The sequence below is a fragment of the Aotus nancymaae genome, unplaced genomic scaffold (genome assembly GCF_030222135.1).
Source record: "Aotus nancymaae isolate 86718 unplaced genomic scaffold, 86718_ANA_hifiasm-v0.15.2.pri h1tg000038l, whole genome shotgun sequence".
NCBI lineage: Eukaryota > Metazoa > Chordata > Mammalia > Primates > Aotidae > Aotus > Aotus nancymaae.
Window position 1 is genome coordinate 7,485,353 of NW_026988452.1, and position 6,250 is coordinate 7,491,602.

The 6,250-nt window shown below is 42.4% G+C and overlaps 1 protein-coding gene across 19 annotated transcripts in view; it reads right to left on the reverse strand.

Moving 5' to 3' along the window:
* Positions 1 to 5,433, reverse strand: part of ARPP21 (cAMP regulated phosphoprotein 21) — a 159,377-nt gene extending 153,944 nt beyond the window's left edge. For 6 of the 19 annotated variants that reach the window (XM_064360173.1, XM_064360171.1, XM_064360168.1 and 3 more), the window contains exon 1: positions 4,564 to 4,828. The gene's annotated coding sequence lies outside the window, so the exon portion shown is untranslated. The other 13 variants (XM_064360172.1, XM_064360170.1, XM_064360164.1 and 10 more) reach the window with 7 other exon arrangements.
* Positions 5,434 to 6,250: the final 817 nt, after the last annotated feature.

Genomic DNA, 6,250 nt, shown 5'->3' on the forward strand with positions numbered 1-6,250 from the left:
GTCCCATTGAAAGGTATATTAAAGGGGACTTATACAACTGCCAAAAGACATTTCTCTGGGCGAAGTGTGTAAAGAAATTTAAAAATATTGATCTACTGTGATGATGGACAGTGATTAACATTCTCACCACCTGGCAATTCCAGGATCTATAATGATGACAAAAAGAAAGAAGCATAATATGATGCTAAGGATTCCGTCTGAAAGTAGACAGCAATTTGATGCACTCAAGCAAACCCCTTTGTTTTTAAACATCCCCTTCATTGTCTTGATGTAATTATTTCAATTCACTGTTTTGGTTTGCCTGCATAGCGATTTCTGAAAGCACAGATATGTCCCAGTAAGTTTAGAGAAAGGTTCATTCAAAATGTTACATGAGCATTTCATGCCTAAAGAAAATATCATCAGACCACAGAAGATTTTGAGACTACAAGATAACAATGTTCCCAGACATTTAAAAACTGCTGAATAAACCTGATATTCTTTCTCATGCACTTTTTTCTTTATGAAACATTATGTATATAATTTAAATACTTTATAGCTCAGCTCATATCTAATCCTATAGACCACTGGCTATGATGTAAAAATACAAGTAATACACACTTCAATATCTAGGGCCAAAATTAATTGAAGATGAGCAAAATTAATTAAATTATAACACTAAGACACTACAAATAGTCAATTTATTAAAACTTGGCATAAAGCCACCTAAAGGAAACCAACACTCAGAAGCAAAGACACTCTAAGAAAAACAAATCTAGTTACAGATACATGTTGTTAATATTCTTTTTATCCTTCAACAGTCCTTCAGCATTTGCTTTCATTGCTACTTGAAATTCATTTATCATATTTAACATCAAATGCTAGAATAAAAAATAAAAGAAGGCAAAGTCCACAGAAAAGTAAAGCTTCTGGAATCATAAAGATCCTTTGTCTAAACAGAGGAAGTATATGTTTTATAAATGCATCATCTCTGACTCGAAATATATTAAGAACTTTCCAGGTGATACAATACATTTTTAAGGAAGTCAATTCTTTTTGTGATTAAAGATTCACAAATTTCTAAATAGGCGACTACCATGTGATACCAGTTAGAATGATGCCAGTACTTACCATATGAAGAAATGGCTTTCATTGTCGACATCACCTTTAAGCCCCACATTCTTTCCTAACCTTGTCACAAAGCAGATCTGAATTAAACTGACTTATATACAAATGATTAATTTGTAATTTCCAACCTTATGGACGTCAAACTGTCTCCTCATACTAATGAGAATTCTCAATCATATTCACTTCTGGCTACCTTGTATATTGTATCTTCAGTGGCTGACTCATCCTACACTCTACTCATGTAGCTTATCATTATCTTGTCCACAGACAAAATAGACATTGAATTCAGATGAGAATGCCCACTGATTTGAGAAGCCTGAGAAAGATATCAGCATTGTGGTCCAAAAGGCATGACCACTAAGGGAAATATTTTAGCCTGTGTGAGTTGTTTTCCTCCTCTAGAACTAAGTCAAAAAGACAAACAAACAAAAATCACAGTAACTCCTTGTGATGTATTTTCCTTAGTAGTTTATTTTTGGGGATCATTTTTCATAAGAATTGGCAAAAATCCAGATCAACTTTGCACATTGTTCTAACAGCTTTATTTAAAAATTATATGACTAACTTCCCCATCTAATAGAAACTGCTTACTTTCTCTTATGTTTATTAACTTTGAAACTACTTAAGCATTTTGTGTAATTAGCTTTACTCTGAACAAAAGAATAACCTGATTATAGTAAGTTGTTAATATGAAAATCAACACAAGACCTTTCTGATTGAACATTCTCACTTTCTACCTCAAGACAGGTGTTCTGTATATATGCAAATGTTGCAGACAGATGGCTTCTTGCATTGTACACACTATAATGCTAAGATATTTTGCCCCTCATTACAATTTGCCAAAAGTTATCAGTGCTGCCTCTGCTATATATATATATATATATATATATATATATATATATAAAATATTTAACCTTCAGTAAGATAATCTGTGGTGCTTATCTTAATGCTAAGGAGAGAAAACAACCCAGATATTCTTATCAAGTTCAATCAAAACTTCCTGCTTCCTTGAGTTGTCACAATTCTGGACCTAGACTCCAAGTTCATAAAAGAAAATGAAGCAATTCACAAAGCAGAGCTTCAGGTTATTGTAGTATCTTAGAACCACATTAGTTATTTTATTCGCAGAATGTTATACAAGCTCCAAACCTTTCACCAGAACAATATTTTAAGAATTTGAAATTATTTCTGCACTTCTCACCACCCAAGAATATGACAGCTTGTATTAAAAATAGTATGCATGCAGGAATTTCCCAGTTAGTATCTCCCTCAAGTTTTAAAAACTCAAATTATTGAATCTTCTTTCTAAGAACTAGTGAAGAGGTTTACGAAAACATCCATTGAACTATTCATGTATAATTCTCTAACAAAAATCAATATTTCCATTCATACAATATATTAGGACTTAATTAAAATTACCATATTCAGTGGTCAGTCTTCACCTTTCCAAATATCCTTGTTCAGTATCCATAACCATGCACTGCTCTGTCTTCCCTCATGCTTCTTTTATTGCTGAGTGAGGCGCTCGCTCCTTCATTAAATAGCATTAAAAATAGACTGCACAGAACTCCCCAGTGGAGCATGCTCTAACACGGCTAATACCACAGTTCTCAAGGTAACCATACTCAACTGGGATCTAAGAGGGAAAGTCACTGGGAGATCAGCAATTTGCAAATCTAACAGCACACACAATTCTGTCTTGGTCTGAGCTAAATACTGCAAAGGACAAATCAGCAGGTAGTGAAATTAAGTCACTGAGAAGATGAAAGTCGATTTCTTTAGCTGTGTAAGTTTCTTTACATATACCTCCTCTAAACAAAGTACTCTGTTTAACAGGCATTTTTCTAAAGTAACTTAGTTATTTTATTTATCGAATGACATAAATCATGCCCAGAGAGGGTAAATTTAAAACATGAATGCATAGCAATCCAAATGTCTTAAAAATTTCATTTAAACAAAATCAAAATATTATTGATAAGCAAGTAATCAATTATGTTTCCATATCTTTTGTGATGCGGAAGCATATCCCTCAAAGCATATGCCCAAACTCACTCTCCAGAAAATTTACGAATATTCTATTAGTCAAAGTGATGAAAAGTAGGAGAATGTTATAACAAAGGAAATATAAGATCAAACACAAATACATACCTTGAAAACCCACATACACTTGAGTGTATTCATAACCTCTTCATGCAATACACATTAGAAATGCAGCAAAAGCAATTACTGCCAAGATAGTAGATTACTCGGCTATTTGAACAAAACATAGAGCTCTTGGCTTCCAAATGACTGTCTTTCATGAAAATGACATTAACTAAAATCCTATTAAGATATTTAAGCCCTGTGGTAATATATACACAGAAGATTAAAGGAGTAGGTGTATTTATTTTAAAGTGTGTGTCAAAGGTTTTCTGATTTTTAACAAATGAAAAATGATTTCCTGTCATCTCCACTTGTCTGTTTACTCAAAACAATCATAGCAGTTTTTATCTCCAAAGTAGATGAGGAGGGGTTAGGAATCATTTGAACTGATTCTTCATTTGAACAAAATCTTACATAGATTCATTTCAACTTTGAGGAATTTACTTCTTGTTTTGAGAGGCTGAGGGTCATACTGGTAGAAAATCAAAAATCAAAAAACTGGAAGAAATCAAAAATCAAAATGAATATCTGTACTTTAACCACATTCTAATGAAAATGGTTTCTAACAGCCTTTTATGTTTCTTAGCTGCCCACACCTATAACTTTCAATTCTCTCTTTGTTTTTTTCTTTTTTTCTTTTCTTTTAGGCTTGGATTCTGTCCTTATCGTACATCTTCAGAAGGTGATCAGGTAGCAAACCTGAATACCTGACAGCAGCCACATCCACCCCAGCTATATTTCTATGCATAAACATTGAGTGAGTTAATTCTCTTCCTAAGAAACTTTCAAAACACCTGTCTAATTCAACTCACTTCTACCACCATATCTACCACCTGAGACAAAGTAAATTGGTGATTGCGATGAAGCACAGGTTTCATGCATGTAAAAATAAAACTGAACATCTTTTCTTTTCTTCCCCCTACCCCCTTGGGACCTAGGACCCCAATCCTGCCAGGACAACAAACAGTATAACTTTCTACCTCTTCAATAGGTCCCTTTCAAAAAGAGCATTGCAAACTTTGTACCATAACGCCTATAGAAATCACTGTAGACTTCTCCGATGAAAAACATTGCCCTTTTCAATTTAGTTCCAGCTTTCCATTTCTGTCTTTTTTGGGGGAAGGAGCGTCCATCCCTCCTTGACGAAACATACAAAACACAATACATGTATAACAACATCAGCTTTCTACAAACACGAGAAATACAGACAAGAAATAATTCAAAAGAGACACACAGATATATGGCAGAAAGAAAGAAGGAATTCTAAAAAGCCACAAAAGGCGTGCAATGTTCACGTCGGAAGACCTCGATTACCTTGATCGAACAGTGGATATCCCCCCTGCGTCTTGGTGCCTTGATGGGTTTGGTTTAGTTTTGGATTTTATTAATAGTATTGTTTCTCAGTGATTGATTTGGCTGGATTTGTTTGTTTTGGCTTTTGGCTTGGCTTTGTTGTTGTTGTTGGGTTGGTTTGTTTGTTTGGTTTTTGGTTGATTTATTTAACTGCTAGTAAACGGAGCTTTCTGCAGTGTCGGCTGGAGTTCCGCACAGCTGTGGCAGCCAGGGCTGCGGCGGCGGCGGCTCGGTCGCGGCTGGCGTCCCCGCTGCACCTGCTGCCGCCGGTCTCCGCTCCGGGCGCGCTCAGAAGGTGCCAACGCCGCCTGCTCCGCCCGGCCGGCCGCGGGGAGTGAACGCGCCCCCGCCTCCCGTCTGCCCTTCTGTCCGTCTGCGCGTCTGTCAGTCCGACCGTCTGTCGGTCCGACCAGCAGCTCCGCGCGGGATTCCCGCTAGCCTGCGCTCTGCTCTCGAAGCTGCCACTCTCGCAGGCTGCCAATCTGTGCGCTGGTCTGTCGGTCCGTCCGAATCCCTCCGTCCCGCCAGCAACGCAGCGTCCCTCTTCCGGCCTCCTGTGCCCACGGTCCTCTCCCACTCTGCGCTCCTGGCCGCTGCGCGCGGTGCGAGGAGGGCGCGTGAAGGGAGGAGGCGCGCGCGCGCGGCTGTCTATCTCTCCGGGCGCCTCTCCCTGCCTACTTCACGCTCTTGCTCTCGCTGCGTTCTGGGCTCCCTCTCTCGGGCTGTCTGGCTGCTCCCACCTGTCCGTGGCGCTGCCAGTCCCACCCCTAGCCAGCCAGCCTCGGCCGATCCCTCGGTCCCGCTCCTCCTGTTTGGCCGCTTCCGTCGTCTGCCCCTCCGCCGGTCCGTGCCCTCCCACGCGGCTGGCACTGCCGCCGGGGGCGGCGCCCGGCTCCTCCCCGCAGCCCCGGATGCGTCCGGTCCCCGCCCGGGCTGAGGGCAACGCGCGTGTTGCACGTGGCTCCGCAGCCGCTCTGGCCGGCGATCCCGGGCCCCAGACCCGCCACACCCGGGAGGTGGCCGCAGCCGGGCGCCTGGCGGTGTCGCGGCCTCTGTCCCTCGGGGAGCATCCAGAACTGGCCCATCCAGAGGGATGGCACCTGCTGGGTGCGCCGGGCGCCCGCGGTACCACTCGTTCCCTGGGCTGTTCTCCGCCAGCCCTAAGGCTAGAGACAAAGCGCATGAGCCACGCGCAGCAGCGTGAGCATCATTAATCAGAGAGAAAACTGGCACGTTGCCCCCTGCCCCGCCACACCGCCTCCCTGCTCCCAGCCAGCAGGCAGGAATTCTCTCTCGTCCCCCCGTGCCGGAGCCCTCCAGCGTACTCGTCTGGGGGGGCGCCCCTGGACTCCTGGGGACACTTGGCGAAGCCTTGCTTTACTCCCTCCAGCGCTCACTCTCCAGGCCAACTCTGCAGAGACAATCCCACAATAATAACACCTCGCCCCACCCGAATGAATCCGTAGCCTGGGAGCTCTTGGAGATTCTCTGCTTTGACCAAGACTGCAAGTCCGAGCGTGCAGCACCAAGTGTACTCCCTGTGGGTGACTGCCCAGACCGCTGCCCACCTGATCCCTGAGTTGGAATCACTGAGGTGCCACAGAAGCCTGGGCAGCGTAGGACTTGGGGAAGGAGCAGAGTTGACACC